Source organism: Bombina bombina, chromosome 6, assembly GCF_027579735.1.
Source record: "Bombina bombina isolate aBomBom1 chromosome 6, aBomBom1.pri, whole genome shotgun sequence".
Classification (NCBI taxonomy): domain Eukaryota; kingdom Metazoa; phylum Chordata; class Amphibia; order Anura; family Bombinatoridae; genus Bombina; species Bombina bombina.
Window position 1 is genome coordinate 360202930 of NC_069504.1, and position 20497 is coordinate 360223426.

The following is a 20497-nucleotide window of genomic DNA, read 5'->3' on the forward strand; positions in this document are numbered from 1 at the left end:
AAACTCAGCCCTCCTACCCACCTCTTCTATTAACAAAACTTTATGCTACTTTCCTCCTGTAACAGAGGAAGAAGTTTCTGTACTCCTATCTTTGGCTCATCTCACAACCTGCCCACTTTATCCTTTTCCTTCACAACTTCTTCCCTTTCTCTCTGCTTCACTAACCCCTAGCCTAATTAACCTATTTATCCAGTCTATCACTGGTGGCACATTTCCTGATAAATACAAGCATCTGTCAATCACACCAATTCTAAAAAAGTCCTTTCTTTACCCCTCCACCCCTTCTAACTATAGACCGGTCTCCTTACTTCCCTTTGCTTCAAAATTATTGGAACAAATGTTCTATAATCGGCTAACTCAATTACTCACTACTAACACCTTACTTGATTCACTACAATCTGGTTTCCACCCTAAACACTCAACAGAAAGTGCTCTTACTAAAGTAACAAATGACCTGTTAGCTAAAGCAAAGAGTCACTGCTACTTACTTATTCTTCTTGACCTGTCTGCTGCTTTTGTCACAGTTGGCCATCCTCTCCTCCTAAAAATCTTACTTTCATTTGGCATCCGAGACACAGTACTCTCCTGGTTTTCCTCATATCTCTCAAGCCATTCATTTTCATTTTCCTTTAACAACATATCTTCTGATCCTTTGCCTCTCTAAGTGGGAGTACCACAAGGCTCTGTCTTGGGCCCCTTGCTTTATTCTCTCTATACATCCTCCCTTCGAAAACTTATAGCCTCCTTTGACTTCCAGTACCATTTATATGCTGATGATACTCAAATCTATCTTTCCTCTCCTGATATCTCTCCCTCTTAGGCAACCAGATTTCCAACTGCCTCTCTGCAATTTCCTCTTGGATGTCTTCACACAACCTCCAACTTAATCTGTCCTAAACTGAGTTGCTTCTTATTCCCTCCTCTTCGAGACATACAACATCTGACATTTATCTGATGGTCTGAGACTCTATTTTCAACATCTCACCCCAGGTCCACTGTCTTGGTGTCCCACTTGACTCAGAAGTCACCATCAACTCACATATACAAGCACTTAACAAATCTTGTCATGCACACCTAGGCAACATTTCCATAATTTGTCCCTTTGTTACTCAAACAACTACAAAAATACTAACTCATGCCCTCATTTTGTCATACATTGATTATTGCAATCTACTTCTAAATGGTGTGCATACACTCCAGAAAACAATTTAAAGTATTAACCCTAACTTAGAAAGCACTCAACAGTCTAAATCCCAACTAAATTTCCTCTCTCATCTCCAAATATTCCCCATCCCATCCTCTTTGATCAACCTCTGACCTACATCCCTCCACTACTGTTATCTCAACATCCTACTCCCGTCTCCAAGACTTCCCACATGCTACACCTGTCCTCTGGAACCTCTACCCTGCTCCATAAGACTGTCTCTATTAGCTGTACTACAAGTATCCAACTGCACCAAGCTCTCTTTGGTACATCAAGAGCTTGCCCATTTAATCTCCTTCTTATCATGGTTTTGCTTGCTACTAACATGGCTACTGGCATAAAGGCAGACTATCACTGTATTGCCACTTAGAATGACAAAATCTTTTTGTCAACTGAAAAAGGTTGACTGCTTTCCATGATATCCATAAAAAGCTAATTCATAAAATACTGACTCAAGAGACCAATTTCAGAAGATCTAATGAACCGAAATGATCAACTTATGATTATGGCTAGTGTGCTTTTCCTTTAGATTAGACAATTCCTTTGAACTTTTGCAAACTACAGGGCCATTGAGGTCAGAATATACACATGATTATATATAGGTATAGATATATACATATATATATATATATATATATATATATATAAATATATATATATATAGTAGCAAGTAAAGAAGGCAATCTCCGTTTTTCAATGTACCATTTATTATATACGGTAAACATTTTCGGGGTTCCCCGAATGTTTAGCGTATTTAATAAATGGTACATTGAAAAACCGAGAGTGCCTTCTTTACATGCTACTATGTTATTTTGATTGGGAGTACACCTCGGAGGCTGTTTAAAACATTGAGTGCTGGTTCCTAACTTTGCATACTTATATATATATATATATATATATATATATATATATATATATATATATATATATATATATATATAAGAAAGAGAATGCACTCTCTGGATTTAAAAGTTTAAAAATAGCTTTACTGTGTGACGTTTCGAGGCTTTCACCCCTTCCTCAGCCAAAGAAATAGTGAACAGTGAACAGATTTCGTCCCCATCACTCCACAGAAACAGCAATTGTTAAGGTTACCAACGACCTACTTACAGCAAAATCAAAAGGCCACTTCTCTCTGCTTATTCTCCTTGATCTGTCCGCAGCCTTTGACACTGTTGACCACCCTCTCTTGCTCCAAACCCTCCAATCCTTCGGCATATGTGACACAGCCCTCTCGTGGCTCTCTTCCTACCTGTCAAACCGTACCTTTAGTGTAGCCTTCTCTGGGGCCTCCTCTGCCCCGTCACCACTTTCTGTCGGAGTACCGCAAGGCTCTGTCCTCGGTCCCCTTCTCTTCTCAATCTACACGTCATCACTAGGTTTCCTAATAAAGTCCCATGGTTTACAATATCATTTGTATGCCGACGACACCCAAATCTACTTCTCTGCACTAGACCTTTCTCCTTCCTTGCTAACCCGTGTCACTAACTGTCTTTCTCACATCTCCAACTGGATGTCCTCTCACTACCTCAAGCTAAATCTCTCCAAAACTGAGCTCCTTATTTTCCCCCCTTCTTCAAAACTCTCCACCCCCAATCTCTCTATAACTGTCGACAACTCCATCATTACCCCTACCCCGCATGCCCGATGTCTCGGGGTCACATTTGACTCAGATCTTTCTTTCACTCCTCACATTCAGTCTTTGGCTAAAGCCTGCTGCTTCCACCTTAAAAACATCTCTAAAATTAGACACTTCCTTACACAAGACACAACTAAGATGTTAATCCACTCTCTCATCCTCTCCCGCCTCGATTACTGCAACTCTGTCCTCTCTGGTCTCCCCACCTACCGCCTAGCTCCTTTACAATCCTTAATGAATGCCTCTGCCAGACTCATCTTCCTTACAAGTCGCTCTTCATCTGCTGCACCTCTCTGCCAATCTCTTCACTGGCTTCCTCTTGCCTCTAGGATCAAACACAAAATTCTCACTCTGACATACAAAGCCCTCAACTGCACTGCTCCCCCCTATATCTCAGATCTTGTCTCCAGATACTCTCCTTCCCATCCCCTTCGCTCTGCTCAAGACCTCCTACTCTCCTCCTCTCTTGTCACCTCATCACACTCCCGTTTACAGGACTTCTCCAGACTGGCTCCCATCTTGTGGAACTCTCTGCCTCGCTCCACAAGACTCTCTTCTAGTTTTAAAAGCTTCAAGTGCTCCCTAAAGACTCTACTGTTTAGGGATGCATACAACCTACGCTAACCTTACTTTATACCAGTTCCTCTCCTCCATTGCTATCCCCTGAACCCCCCTAGCATGTAAGCTTAAGAGTCCAGCTGTTTGTTGATCACCTTCTCAAGAGCTGACTACAACAGTGCAACTCTTGGCAGGGCCCTCTACCCATTTGATCCCTATAACTGTTTTTTTTTTTGTACTCCGCCTTTGTTAATAGCGCTGCAGAATCTGTTGGCGCTCTACAAATAACCGATAATAATAATAATAATAATAATAACAGTGAAACATTATAAAGATATACATAAGACCCTCCCCCCAATGCACCACCAATCAAATGTGAGTCTGTGCCCATAGCAACTAACTAGGCTGATTAGCCTTGAGTCATATGTACATTTCATAGTATAACAAAAAGATACAATGCAATACTTAACCAAAAAGAAATATATGGCCAAATGCACATTCAATCATGATATAAAAATAGAAATAAAACCACATATGTACTGATCAAACGATGTATACTTGTGTGTACTTATTTACTTAATACCTAATCACAAATTGAGGCCCTGTCTAAGAGCTCTTAATAGGTGAACTGCGCTGCACGGACATGGGCAAGATTATGTCTGAAACTGTATGGAATGAAATAAATGTGTACCAGAGGGATTACAACTGCTTGAATTCTAATGTGGAGTCACGGTAATAACCATTATAATGCCCGACTCAGAGCCATTTATCAGCCCATATTAGGATACATTGATTCCTATTGTGAGTAGCTTGTGTAAACAGCCTAGGACGCCATCCATATCAGCTGTACAACCGCCTTGCTTCCTGCATTCGCGGGCAACAGGAGGCATAGCTTAATCGCAGGGCAAAGGGGGCGTGGTTTAATAAGCGTGTGTACTGTGTAACACTGTTTGATAAGCCAATAGCGGTGAGGTAGGGGATTCCCACGTTCCATAATATTGCTAAACATTATATAGTGTATCAATAATAGCTGCATTCAGTCAGTAGAATTCACATTAGCCAAATTATGTACATCGGTTAATGTGCATCGCATATGTGTCCTATAGCACCTCCCAGAGAATCTATAACCACCATCAGTGTAAGCCAAAATTACTCAACATAAAGAATATGGGATGGCAAAAAAAAGCTAAAAAGCTATCAAAAAGGGAACATAGATAGCAGGAATAACAATTTTGACAATATCATGTGGGTGTTCATTTAAGAGATATCAATACTCCAAGGAGTATAGGTACATAAGCTGTCGATTATACCCACTAGTCATGGTAGTCATGTTACATAAGGGCAGGTAACCCTGTATGTGGTATTGAGTCCCAAAGAATATTAAAGGAAGCAATGCCAATCAGTATTGGGATTTGTACCTCTTGGGTGTAGTGTATCCAGTCTAGGTCCATCTAGCCTTCACCTGCAATAATTTCTTCTTCCTATCACCCTCTCGGAGTAGGGGGGGGCATGGTCTATTAGTATGAACCTTAAGTCTTTGACAGTGTGTTTGGCTTCTAGACCAGTTGATCAGTCTAATTCCTTTCTAAAGCTGCTCTTATCGCACTCCGATGGTTAGCCATTCTCTTCCGAATATAGTCATCAGTCTTTCCCACGTAAAACTTCCCACAAACATAGCTCAATAAATAAACCACAAATTTGGTTGAGCATGTCATGTCATTTCGGATTTTATATTGTTTGTTGTTGTGGGGATGCCTGAATGTAGAGCCTTGTATCATGGCACTGCAAGTTCTGCAACTTGGGCATCTATATGACCCATGTTTCTTCATCTTTAAACACTGTTCCTGTTTATAGCAGTGTTTTGGGTCCATTTTTATTAAGAGATCCTTCAGATTGCTGTTCCTTTTGTACCCAATTCTTGGTACAATGTTTGATGTAAATGGTAAGCTGGGGTCAGTTTGGAGAACCCACCAGTTTTCCTGTTTGCCTTTCGCTAGTAGGTGGGATGTAGGACCAAATGTAGTGGTCATTGTAACACTCTGTTCAGTCTCTTTTCTCTCCTTGCCAGCAAGTAATGTTCCTTGATCCATTTTGGTCACATCTTCCTTAATAGCTTTTATCAATGGTTCGGCATATCCTCTCTTCAGGATTTTTTCGGACATCTCCTGTACTTGTATGATCGGCTTCTCAGGTATTGTGTTGTTCCTCATCACCCTAGTCATTTGAGCTTTAGAAATAGCCCTAATCAGTGACCGGGGATGATTGGTGGTAGCCAGAAGGATTGAATTGCGATCTGTAGACTTCTGATATAAAATGTTGGCCAATTTTGTTTCATCCTTGAAGATCCTTAGATCCAAAAAGTCAATCCTTTCGTCACTAAACTCAAGTTTGAATTTCACTGGAGTCATAATAGAGTTGAGTTCTGAGACCCATCCCTCCAGATCGTTGCTTTGTCCATTCCAGATAAGAAACATATTATCTCTATATCTTTTATAGAATGATATATTGGGATTGTTGTATACCTTTATTGCTGTTGTTTTATAATCAGCCATGTACAGGTTGGCATATAGCCCATAGCCATACCTGTGAGTTGTATATCGAAGGTAGTCTCAAAACGAAAATAGTTGTGAGTTTGACATAGATATAGAATTCTGCAGATGTATTCTGGGCCTAGACCGACATAGGGGTATCTCAGTAACACTTGCTCCACTGCTCTTATTCCATCGGAGTGTGGGATGATAGTATATAGACTGTTTACATCCATTGTTACCAACAAAGGAAATGGTCCTAATTCCGGTGTGTTGGCAATAGACTGTATCATGTCAGAGGTGTCTTTGATGTAGGAATCCATCCTTCCCACTAATGGTTGCAAAAAATGATAAATCCATATTGACAGTGTCTGAAATAAGGAGCGCCATGCTGACACAATTGGTCTTCCTAGTGGTTTTTTAAGTCTCTTATGGATTTTGTATAATATTGGGATGATAGGATTTGCAATCAGCTACTGCTGGTTCTTCTCAATTTATTAGCCCCAGTATAATTGGAAATAGTAATAGATTATATCACACACACAATCTAGTACACACACTGTTTTACTTGTGTTTAGCAATATTATGGAGTGTGGGATTCCCCTACCTCTCCGCTATAGGCTTATCAAACAGTGTTACGCAGTACACACGCTGATTAAGCCACAGCCCTTTGCCCCACGATTAAGCCATGCCTCCTTTTGCCTGTGAATGCAGGAAGCAAGGCGGTTGTACAGCTGATATATATGGCGTCCTTGGCTGTTTACACAAGCTACTCACAATAGGAATCAATGTATCCTAATATGGGCTGATTGATACATGGCACTGAGTTGGGCATTATAATGGTTATTAACGTGACTCCACATTAGAATACAAGCAGTTGTAATCCCTCTGGTACACATTTATTTCATTCCATACAGTTTCAGACATAAACTTGCCCATGTCCATGCAGCTCAGTTCACCTATTAAGAGCTCTTAGACAGGGTCTCAATTTGTGATTGGGTATTAAGTAAATAAGTACACAGAAGTATACATCATTTGATCAGTACATATGTGGTTTTATTTCTATTGTTGATTGAATAAGTATTTGGCCATATATTTATTTTTGGTTATGCATTGCATTGTATCTTTTTGTTATACTAAGAAATGTACATATGACTCAAGGCTAATCAGCCTAGTTAGTTGCTATGGGCACGGACTCACATTTGATTGGTGGTGCACTGGTTGGAGGGTCTTATGTATATCTTTATAATATTTCACTGTTCAATAGTTCTTTGTCTGGGGAAGGGGTGAAAGCCTCGAAACGTCACACAGTTAAGCTATTTTGAAACTTTTAAATCCAGAGAGTGCATTCTACTCTTTCATTTATTGTATCCTTGATGCACCCTGGTCTGAGTACAGCTGAGTATGCAGGAGTATATATATAAATATATATATATATATATATATATGTGTGTGTGTGTGTGTGTAGGAATATACACTCACCTTCTATTTTATTAGGTACACCTCACTAGTACTGGGATGGTTAGCCTTTTGTCTTCAGAACTGCCTTAATTCTTCATGACATATATTCTACAAGGTGTTGGAAACATTACTCAGAGATTTTGGTCCATATTGATATAGCATCCCACAGTTGCTACTGATTTGTTAGCTGCACATCCATGATGCGAATCTCCAGTTCCACCACATCTCAAAGGTGCTCTATTGGATTGAGATCTGGTAACTGTAGAGGCCATTGGAGTACAGTGAACACATTGTCATGTTTAAGAAACCAGTTTGAGATGGTTTGAGCTTTGTGGCATGGTGCTTTATCCTGCTAGAAGTAGCCATCAGAAGATGGGTACACTGTAGTCATAAAGTGATGGACATGATAAGCAACACTACTCAGGTAGGCCGTGATGTTTAAACAATGCTCAATTGGTACTAAGGGGCCCAAAGTGTGCAAAGAAAATATCCCCCACACCAGTACACCGCAAAAACCAGCCTGAACTGTTGATAGAAGGTAGGATAGATCCATGTTTCATGCTGTTTATACAAAATTCTGACCCTACCATCTGAATGTTGCAGCTGAAATAGAGAATCATCAGACCAGGCAACGTTTTTCAAATATTTTATTGTCAAATTTTGATGAGCCTGTGTGAATTGTGGCCTTAGTTTTCTGATATTAGCTGACAGGAGTGGCACCCGATTTGGTATTCTGCTACAGTAGCCCATCTGCTTTAAGGTTCAATGTGTTGTACATTCAGAGATGGTATTCTGCATTCCTTGGCTGTAATGAGTGGTTATTTGAGTTACAGTTGTCTATCATCTGGAAGCAGTCTGCCCATACTCCTCTGAAACCAACAAGACATTTTCCTCCACACAACTGCCGCTCACCGTATACTCAGACCAGACCGACAACAACCATGCCATGTTTAGGTCATTTAAAAGGATATTTTACACCAAATTTCATTTAACTGCATGCAATAGGCACTACTATAAAGAATAATATGCCCAGATACTGATCTAAAAATCCAGTATAAAACTGTTTAAAAACGTACTTAGAAGCTCCCACTTTAGCTCTGTTGAAAAGATTAGCTGAAACACCCACCAAAAGCAGACATCCCCCCCCTTCCTCTGCATGTGAAAAGACTCTTTACACAAACAGGAGCATGCTGGAGTAGGTAAACATCAGTATTCTCCTAAAACTTTGGGGCTTGCTTAGGATTCTAAAAATCAGTTCAATTATATTTAAAAATAAACAAAACTATAGTTTATTAAAAAAGCTGTATAGGCTATATAAATGGATCATCTACAAAACATTTATGCAAAGAAAAATGGAATGTATAATGTCCCTTTAAATCCCCTTTCTTCCCCATTCTGATGCTCGGTTTGAACTTCAGCAAGTCATCTTCACCACATCTAGATACCTAAATGCATTGAGTTGCTGCCATGTGATTAGCTGATTAGCAATTTGTGTCACCAAGCAATTGAACAGGTGTACCTAATAAAGTGGCCGGTGAGTGTGTATTTTTTTTTTTAAATACATTTTTTTTGAGGTTGTGTGCAGTATACAACATAAATGAAACACCATAAACAACAAAAAAGAAACAGATGACAAAAATGTAGAGCTCACAAGTAGCTTTTGATAAAAGTAGAACATTGCAATTGATTGCTATGGGTAGGTATCTTAAACCTCTGTTTTGTAGTATTTTCTTTAATTGGTTCCTCGTTTGACATAAGGGGCCACTCTTGGACCAATCAAGACTTATATAATCTAGGAGAGGAGATTGGGTTTTGAAATAGTCACTTTTGGACCTGGATAAGTAATTGAAACTTAATAACTGAAATTAAACAAATATGAGGATATATGGTGTAGCATAGTATATGATAAGTTGGGGTGGATCAGCAGTCAAGAGCTGCTATAGGTTAAGGAAGGGATGGGGCTTGGGCCTTTGTTAGTTTAGTGCATTTATCTGAAAAAAGGGGACAATAAAGAAGGTAATAAACTAGTAATACTCTACTGAATATTGGAAGCAGGATGTAGTATGTTCCATTTAGAGTCCAGAACTATAGATATATGTGTACCCAAGACAATGACTTTTTATATAAGTAATGGGTCATTTTGAGAGCGTGAGATGTAGGGTGAAAAGTGAAAGAAAATAGTAAATATCTTGTAAGAAAGGAGCATGATAACATATGGAATTTAGAGACTGCTGGGGGTTTACTGATAAGGGTTAGTTCTATCAAGCTTTTAGAGGCGTCTCTGCCAACCACCCACCCAGGGCAAACTGGGAAAAATATTAGTATGTAACAACTCCCAGCTAAGCACCGAAATTAAGAGAGTTAGCTATGAGCGGGGACATCATGTCCAAAATATCAATGGGCATTAAAGACTCCACTGGTGATCAGAAGCAGCATGATCTGTGAAGAGTAGAGTTGCATAAAGAACATGTCAGAGTTTTAAGCTACCGTATTAACAATATATCATAGTTTCATACTATACCTACACACAAATCAAATGCAAACCATAAACTTATTGAATGCCAGTTGTCAGAGATATGAGAGCTTTAGATCAATCTCGCCCTTGATCCTACTGATGTATATGGGATATTAAAATATGACATAACACAAATTAAACTCGTAGCTGAGTGACAACAGCCAGACTTTTTACAAATTTACAAAGTAGGTGTGTCATCTAAACAATATCAGTCATTCAAAATTCAAACATTCAAGTGATTTTGGTGTACATTCTGTCTCATTATTGGTGATCATATCGGTAACAGAGATATTGGAGGAATCATGTCCTTGTTTATTTAATTCTATAGCTTCTGTGCAAAGTCTGTTATTAACATCTGTATCCTTTACATAAATCAGTCTCTGAATCCCTCTAGGACAAGGTGGCAATGGTTCTTTTATAAACAGTTCATTGGGACCTGGCATGGACATGATATCCATTGAGCTAGATTTGTATATAGATTTGTATATATCCGTGCGGCTACAGTTTTGGTCATATTTGCCTACATCATTAACTGCCTCTGTTTGTCTGCTATCAACCCCATTCTCACTGGAATTTAGGTACTTATATGGGTGTACTGTTGGATCGTGCATAAGCTGCTCGTTATCATCATGAAAAAGCATATTTTGTTCCCCATACCTCTGTTCTGCAGTAGGTTGGCTGTCCGATGCTGTCAGCATTAATGCGGCTAGTAGCATCCTCGTTGCATCCCACTTGTTTGACGCGACCGTTGTCGCTCTGTTCTCCAGCAGGTTGACTCTCCGATGCTTTCGGCATTGATGTGGCTAGTTGCGTCCTCATTTAATCCCACTTGTTTGACGAGACCATTGTCGCTCTGACGTCATCACCTGGTATCGAAATCTGAGTCCTCTATGAAAAAAATCACTGAGGACTCAGATCCACTGTTGGCATCATCATCAGTTTGCGGCTGTCTAGTATGCCTCCTTTGTTCTCGTGGGTTAGTATTAAGGCTCCTTTCTTGATGACCAAATCCTGTGTTGTGGCGCCACCTGTAGACAGTCCCATGACAGTAAACTTGTTTGTCCCTTATGAATTTCATACGTTTACGATTCTCCAGCTGTTTCCTGTATTCAGTCACGGATTTTTCAAGTTCTATTACCAGTTTCTCGTATTCATCCAAAGGTAAAATCTGTACAAGTTGCTCTTTTTGTTGATTTATGCTCTCATTATATTTATTTATCTCTTGTTGAGCATATTCCACAGTCCATGTTATAAGATCAAAGGAACACTTGTTAATTATGCTCTCAAATTTTTCACAATAATCTTTCCGGTCAGCAAATAAAGTAGGTATTGTGGACATTCTCAGCCATCTTGGAATTTGTTGTACCCTATGGTATTCTGATAGGGTTATAGCATGTAGCTCTAGTACCATCTTTTTCTTGCTTTCTTTTTCAAACAGTCTACCAGTAGCTTCAATAGGGGCAATTTTTAGGAAGTCTCTGTTCCCTGCTATATTAGCATTAATCTGCTGCGCAGTCTCCTTGTCATATCCAAATATCTTTGGACCCATTTGTATATCTGTATTTCCATTTTGTGTCATACCTTCAGTCATAGTGATGTGCACGTACTCCTGTGGCAATTCAACAGTAACTTCACAGTAATTAGAAACAACACTCACGTTTTCTTTGTTATGGGGCACGGAATATAGAACTTGCCAGGTTTCCTTATCCAATATGAAACATATGAATTCCAGCCTCCAAATTTCTCATAAAAAGACCTTTATTTTAACAGGTAATAGGTGATTATATGAATGCCCTATAAGGATTGTTGATAATATGACTAGTAGCCACATGCAAAAAAGGTGAATATATACAGTAAAGAGATCTTCATAAAGTTCACACGTAAATGTAGGTGTATTGTGCACCATAAGGACATCTCTGAATCTAGCCTACGCTAGCTCGGTTTAGCTCTGACCTGTTGTGATATGAGTCCCACTCTTTGTTGAAGGTGTTGCAGAAAACTAAAAGAAGTTCTCGGTAGTTCCTTATTGTAAGTCGTCCTGGAAGAACAGAAGACAAGGTCTCTTCCCACTCACACGATAGCTCTAGGGTAATGTAATTCTTAAATAGCCCCCAATGTCCTGCACGGGAGCTGGCCGCATCTCCCTACCAGGACATCAAAGATGAAAGGGTAAGTTTCTGTTCTCCATCTGGAGCTAAAGTGGAGGTGGATAGCTGAGAGAGCATTGGACATTCCATGATTGGGACTCGCTCAATGTTGGATACTAAAATAGCACTCGATCTCCAGGTTTTTGACGTTGCTGTAAAGGGAGCATGCAGTTGAGCTGAATTATGTGCCTCTGAACTGCTTTCAGGACTTTCACTCTTGACAGGTCCCGGTGTCTACCCACACTCTTCGGATCTATAGCTTGAGATCTGTTTTACAATGAGGTAATTCTCTGATGGTTCAGTGGTTTCATGCTCAGATGGTGGTGGCTGTTGGGCGCCATCTTCTATGTAGGCCCCTTTGACGTAAGCTTGAAGGTCAACAAACCCTTTATCCATCTTACGGTCAAGTTCTAGTAAAAATACTGATATTTTTCAAAACTCCTCCATCCTGTCATTTGAGATCAGTGATCAGATGGGCCCGTAATACCCGGTGGGTTGAGAAGGAAATTACAGGCCACCGCCTTGCTCGACTAGTTATGTAGAATAGTGCTCAAGGTGCTAGGATCCTTTTAGGACTAAATTCCACCAGTAGAAGATATTAGTATAGCACAATCTTGGGTTCTCTATGGAAAAAGTGTGTAGCTTGGGTAGTCGGAGAAGGATGTTGTAGGCTCAAGTAAAGGCAACGGCCTAAGATCATAGCTGGTTAATTCAGGTCCTAGGGGTTTTTATAAGCAAATCTTGGCATATATTGAATCTACAAGATGAGTAGTAGTAGGGTGTTATAAATATAGGATAAGATGAGCGCTGTATTCCAAAATAACTTATAGATTTGAAGAATAGCCCCAGGAGCTTTTTTGTAATGTTAGCGGTTGTTATTTTCTGTAATGTTAGGGATTTCTATTTTTTGTAATGTTAGCATTTTTTTTTTTTAGTAATTTTAGGATTTTTTTCTAAAGATAAGATTAGGTTTCATTTTTTGTTACTGGTAATTTTTTAATTTTTTTTTATGGTATTTAGGATTTATTTTGTAATTTTCGGGTATTACATTTTAGGTTAAGTTAGTGGGTGTTAGGTTTGGACGTTTAGATGAAAGTTTATGATTTTGTGGGGGGATGGCGGTTTAGGGGATGGCGGTTTAGGGGTTTATAATTAATTTAGATCATTTGTGATGTGGGGTGGCGATTTAGGGGTTAATGCTTTATTTAATTTCTTTGCAGTGTGGGGAGATGGTGGTTTAGGGGTTAATAGTTTATTTAGATTGTTTGGAATGTGGCGCGATGGAGGTTTAGGGATTAATAGTGTAGTGGAAACTGTGGTGGGCTATGTGGCAGTTTAGGGGTTATTAGACTAGGGACTTTAGGGTGATTCAGGTTATTGTACAAGTAGGGTATTAGGTTTTTTTACACTTATTTGCACGTGAAAACTTTGTTAGTAGCATGGGTATTACAAGTTGAAAGTAAGTTCCATAACATTAGCAATATTCTTACCTTATGGAGTTGAAAACTGCTCATTATCTCAATACATTTTAAGCTCTACTACTTTTACCTTTTGAGCCCAGTTTTGGTCTATCAAATTCGGCACCTCAAAACATTGATAAGTCCTTATTGCACCTGTTAGGCTTTTTTACAGCTATTTCAAAACCGTCTTTTAGCTTCCAACTAAGGTAAACACTTTGTAATGGCCACTGGAGAAATTCTAGAGGTTTGATTACATTTATGATATTGATTCTTTAAAGTTGTATTTAGCCCTATTAGAGAAGCTGTATACAGTCAATGGTATACAATTACATATGTATAGGGGCATATACATGTAGATGAGATGACTATGTGATATCATTTACAGCTAGGGGGATCTGCAGGAAAACTCATCTAAAGACATTTTAATCTACAAATGGTGAAATTTTAGATTTCATTTTTCGTGATTGATTGTATTTCTCACTTGCATTATCATAATTTTCACTAACAGTACTGGCGTTATAAAAATAATTTTTTAAAAGGATATTACAATCCCTTTCTATCTGCATGCATTTTTTAGGTTATCTGAATGGGCAGACTTTGCACTGTTTTTTTATCGCTATATAAAAATTATTCTTATAAGCTATTTTTATTGTTCTTTGGTTTTATTTTGGCATGAACTGTAAACAATGGCAGATACAAGTTACAATGAAAAGACTTTTTATAAAAAATGTACAGAAATTTCACTTCTTTTAAGCCATTTGTCATGAACCTGCTTCCTTGTTGCTTATTATTTTTCCAACCCTTGAACAAGATTGCATACATTGCGAGCAGGTTGTTATGGAGGATGAGCCTCCATGCACGCTAAGTACAAACTCTTTTAAGATATTGCATACATTATTGAACTCATCATCATGACGGTTTATAGCAGATTACAAGTTAAATAATATATGCACTAGTTTGAACTTTTGTGAATTAGTTTGGACTTAGCATGCATGGAAGCTCCTCCTCCCCTATAATAGTCCATTCAAGATTATATAATGATTTTATCATGGTCACAAACAAAAACTGTCCATTTCATCACCTTTAGCCATGTATATTTGATTTTGATTGCATGAACAGAATCTCTTTATTTTGGATTAGTTTGTAGTACCAGTTAGATGAGTATAAACATCAAAATAGTTTCTTCCTGTTCTGATTTGTTTAGATGAAAATTGTGATGTTTTGTCAACTACAGGGAATTGTTTGCCTAATGAATTTGACTGGCATATTGATGTAGTTGATGAGCACATTATTTTCCTCCTATAATAAACTGATAAAGATTAAATATGAATAATATAATAGAAAGGGAAACAAATAATTCACTATATTTATACAAAGTATGATAAAACACTCTTATAGTTTTCATGCACAGTTTGATATTCATACTTTACCATGAACTACACTATGTACAGTATGTCAAATTGTGCATGTACCATGACCATAAAAATATTAGGTAAGAAAGCAAAAATCAAGAACGGAATGGAAAAGGTTGTAAAGGGCATATAGTTAGTCAAAATATATATAAAAAAATAAAAACAGTAGAACACTTTAAAGATCCTTCAGAACTACTTTAAAATTTTTAAATAATATTTTTCATTACACCTTCATAGCCCAGATGAATATGGAATAACTTCCCAAGTATACGGCTTGAGATTAAATCTATTTTCTTCTAGCCTAGGAGGATATAGCGCTTCCAGCAACAGACACAATTTGGCTAAACTTATAATAGATCCTGCATTCCCCTAATTAGATTGTGGCCATTATCTGAACTTTTTCTAATTCTGCAATGTGCCTTTTTTAAAATTGGTCCCCAGAACTGCACTCCATACTCAAGTTGAGGTCTTACCAGGATTTTGTTTGGTCCATTGTTTCTCTCCCACCTAGTATTAGAAAGTGGGCATTCAGTGACACAAAATGATTTTATGACCAGAACACCACTAGAATGTGTATTCTGTTGCAATTGTGTGGCTCATTGCCTTTCTCCCACCTAGCCTTGTGAAACTGGTGAATTTTATAGGAAGCACGTATTCTGGTCTGTTTCATATTCCTCTAAGCTATTGGGGCTAATAAAAATATTATTTTAAGTTTCTTAATTCAAACTTGTTGATTTAAAGGATCAGGGGGGTGTTCAGAAATTTGGACTAAAGCAAAGAAGTCAAGATTGGGGGTAGCCAGGTCAACACCAGGACAGGCTGCAATGTAGTAAGCATAATTCAATGCAATAGTTAAGAAATCTGTGGGCAAAGGGTAAAGTCAAGGTACAGGCAAGGGTCAGTAACTAGAAGACAGACTATACTAGAGAACACCCAGAGAAATTATAAAAATGTACTGATACAAAGTTTAGTGCCCTTTAAATAATAAAACCAGAGAAACAGGCACCAAAAATAAAACCAAGACTGAAGCTTGCAAATAAAAGTGCAAAACCAGCCAGGGAAAGACACCCCACCCTTAAAGATAGGGCTTTCTTTACACACGGAGCACTACAGGTAGCTCAATAGACAGCGCTAAGGGCAAAGTAGCCAAGCTCACCTGATGGCTCCCCAGATCATGCTCCCAAGAATGCGCACCTTAAATATCTCCCAAATGTGTTACAGATAGCGCAGAATAAAAAGCCTGCCAAAAGTTAACAGTACTCCCCAGATTACTGTTTTGTGTGGTTATATAAAAAGGCATGAAAAAAGGTGGAAGCATTTAGATCCCTAGCAGGAATCCAGGAATACACAAAAACTGGATACCACTTTGGTAGATCTTAATTTTTCATTTATGGGTCTTGTTGTCTTGTCAATTTAATTAAGAAAATCTCCAGGATTCTTGGATGTCCAGGATTCTTGGATGTCAAAATACGAGGCATCTCATACTCATGCAGGATGGACATGGAGAGGATATATTATTGCTTTAAAAGAAAATCAACTGGATAACATAAGTAACTATTGGAAAAACGCCAATATAGCAAGTACCAAGGTTGAAAGAAGCCTGTCGTTAGCGTAAGTACTTAGGAAAAAGTCAAACATGATCACCTGGTTTAAAAGGAGAAATGGAGGAGTGCATGTGATCAGCACAAAAAAATGCCTTTTTAGAGAAGGACACATAAGCCAATGAACCTGTTGCCAGTGAGCAGAAAGAGACTACACTCAATGATATGCAGCAGGTATCTCAGTATGATTGGGGGTTAGAGGAATATTCTTAGGGTTAAAACCAAAAGCTGGGAATGCAAGAGTAGTCTTGAGAGATGAAATCCAAAGGCTTACTCAGCTAAAGGTAGGAGGGAAGACCAATTATCTTAGCACGAGTAGTAAGACCATTAGTTTGAGGGTGGTAATGAGATTAAAAGCTTTGATTCTATTGGATGATTTGAAATTGAATTCAAATAAATATATAAGGGGGAACCTTTGTAAGGATATATCAATGTTGACAATCAATCCTATGTAAATGATTGTTTTGTAGCTGAGTTTTTGATGCTAAGGAAGAATGATGTACAACCTTAGAAATGAACAAATTCAGCAAATTAATTAATTAGTTCTTATAAACGCCTAGATGGCCAGATGGCCAGACAGAGGAGCGTCATGGAATTGATTTAAGATGTCATAACAAAGTGAATGTGGAACATAAAGTTTGTCATGATGATAATAAAGACCAGAGGTATCTTTTACCATATGTTCTTTAACAGGTGGCATTTCGGTTCTTAGAACTTTTAGTATTTCTTGTTCAATAGAACATAAAGTACCTATTATTTTATGTGGTGGTATAAGGTGTAAGGGTTTTTCTATTTTTGGTGTGTTATCATTTACTTGTGACAATGCGTCTGCCTTGGTGTTTTGGGTTCCTAGTCTATATGTTATTATAAAGTTAAACCTGTCAAAAAATAAAGCCCATCTGACTTGCTGGGAGGAAAGTGTTTTGTTATTTATTAAATACTGGAGATTGTTATGGTCGGTATATATTACAAATGGTTTAGATTTTAGAGCAGATTTGACAGCTAATAATTCTTTGTCACCAATTGAGTAATTTACCTCTGCGGTAGTAAGGACCTTGAGTAAAAAGCTATAGGATGTTGTCTATCTTTTTCATCTTTTCTTTGAGATTGGACTGCACCTATGCCTGTATCAGATGCATCAACTTCTACAATAAATTGACAGGTATGATCTGGGAGATTTAAAATTGGTGTAGTTACAAATTTTTGTTTTAAGAAGTTAAAGGCTTGTTCAGCATCAGATGACCATTTGAATTTCAGGTGTTTTCTTGTTAAATTAATCAGATGGGATGTTAATCTCAAGTTTTCCTATTATATGGTGTGGGTAACAGGTAGTATTGCAGTATTGGGATTGGAACTTAATGTTGTTTTTTGTTGATATGAGTAGAGGTATATTGTGATGGGTTATAGGACCATTGTGAATTAAGGTTCCATCAATAACTTTTACAAAAATTGGATTTTGCTTTAGAATAGTGGGTATTTTATTAAAATTCACATATTCATTTTTTTTTTTGCTGCGCATGTGCATTGGGTGCGGTGACGTGCGGGGCCGCGTGGTGAGTAGATGTGGCGGATCCGTTCCCGGGAGTTTTGGACTTTATAAATGGCGCCAAAGCAGGACCCTAAGCCCCGGTTCCAAGATGGTGAGCATGTCTTGTGTTTTCATGGGCCTCTCCTGTATGAAGCAAAGTGTGTGAAAGTTGCTATCAAAGACAAGCAGGTGAAGTACTTCATTCACTACAGCGGTTAGAATAAGAATCACTCATCACAGGGCACCAGGCATCACAAAAGAATGGACACTGCGAGCAACTAAAGAGTCACCAAGCATGAGCGAGGATAGGAGTGTGATATAGATCAGGGCTGGGATGAGTGGGTTCCAAGGAGCAGGGTACTCAAATACGTGGACACTAACCTGTAAAAGCAGAAAGAACTTCAGAAGGCCAATCAAGATCAGTATGCAGAGGGGAAGATGAGAGCAGCAGCCCCAGGAAAGAAAGCAGCTGCACTTCAACAGAAGAATGTAGAAGTGAAAACAAAAAAAAATAAACAAAAAGCCCCTGGGAGCTGGAAGGGCAGCAGCACCAGTGACACACCCCAGCCGCCACGCAAGAAGCGAGCGCGTGTGGATCCCACTGTTGAAAGTGAGGAAACTTTTATGAACAGGGTTGAAGTGAAGGTAAAGATTCCTGAAGAATTAAAGCCCTGGCTTGTTGATGACTGGGATCTCATCACTCATCAGAAACAGCTCTTTAATCTTCCTGCCAAAAAGAATGTGGAAACTATTCTGGAAGAGTATGCTACATACAAGAAATCCAGGGGGAACACTGATAATAAGGAGTATGCAGTGAATGAAGTTGTGGCTGGAATTAAGGAATACTTCAACGTCATGCTGGGCACACAGCTGCTTTATAAGTTTGAGCATCCCCAGTGTGCGGACATCCTAGCAGACCATCCAGATGCTCCAAAGTCCCAGGTGTATTGTGCACCCCACCTTCTTCGACTCTTTGTACGAATAGGAGCCATGTTGTCATATACTCCTCTGGATAAAAAAATTCTGGCATTGCTACTGAACTACCTTCATGACTTTCTTAAATATCTAGCCAAGAATTCTGCTACATTGTTCAGCGCAAGTGACTATGAGGTTGCACCCCCAGAATACCACCGTAAGGCAGTATAGTGATAGAGGAAACCTTGCAGTAAGACCAAACTAAAAGCAGGCTGTAACAGACTTCTCTATCACTAGATTGATCTAGGTCACAGTCGGCTGCCCAATCTGTGCTATCTATACAATGGAGTGGAAGAATACCAGGGGTGTCATTATGAATATGGGGAAAATCTTTATATAAACATTTAGCTGCTAGATCAGAGCAATGTTTAGCATCTGGATGCTGTTTTCACCACTAAGGTGTGATTTGTACCTGTGTGGAACCACCTTGTCCTTCACCATCCCTGCCCCCACTTGATTTCTAAAGAATTGTCTGACTTTTTATGTGGATATTCATGTTAAGTTCACTGACAGTTGGAGTATAGCACAGCTATGTTACTGATGGAGGACGTTAATGCTCAGTGTCTGCTCATTTGATAGAATGCTCTATGCTGTAGACATCCACGTGGAGTTGTCTTTGTTGCATTTGCTGTTCAGCTCTTCCAATGTGAATGTGCCAGCAACTGCTTTATTCGTGTGATGCAACAACTGGTTCATGCTGCTCAGTTGCCACTTGTTAATCACTCATATGGAAGGAATTCATGGGTGACATTTAGGACACGTCACTCAACATTAATCTGCTACTGTATCTTCAACACCATTTGTTAGCCCAGTTTAGGGCAGTGTGGGAGCCAAGAGAAAATGGAGCATGATGCGTAAACAATCAAATCCGCTGAACGGAGGACCAAAATTATTGCAAGATATGTTAGCACTTGTTCTTTTCCCTCCTCTCCAGAATTACTTACAAAAGGAAAGTCTTGTCATTTCGTACTTAATAACCTATTAAATAGTCAAATAACTATGACAGAATTAGTGCGATGTGCAGTTCTGTTAGTTATTTGCCAGTTTATCTGAATGTGTTATGAAATGCTGACTGTTCCTCTACACGGATTTGACACTTCATAGCTTGTTTGATATACTGTCCTTTAAACTGTTCACTTGCTCTGCACTCATTTGTTGAACTCGTTCTTGGAGTTAAACCTTAAAAAAAATATGTTGAACTTTAATGTCTGAATCTTGTGTTGTTTTTTTGACATTTGTTAAATGCTGCTTTTCTTTGTATATATTTTTTTATATATAAATATATATGCTGCAAGTACCTTTCAGTTAAGTGGTTATGTTAATACATGGCTACATAGTCTGTTCAGTTACATTATGGCTTTATGTAAAATAATAAAATAAAAAGTAATTTAATTTTTTTTTTTTTTTTAAATCACATATTCAGCATTGATTAAATAACCGAAAGCACCTGAATCTATAATGACCTTAGT

At 38.5% G+C, this 20497-nt stretch overlaps 1 protein-coding gene and 1 pseudogene across 1 annotated transcript in view; both read left to right on the forward strand.

Annotated features, from left to right (window-relative positions):
- LOC128662962 (uncharacterized) overlaps positions 1 to 20497 on the forward strand; it is a gene marked incomplete in the record, with an annotated part of 404548 nt that overhangs the window by 236209 nt on the left and 147842 nt on the right.
- Positions 18126 to 19325, forward strand: LOC128662961 (mortality factor 4-like protein 1; annotated as a pseudogene).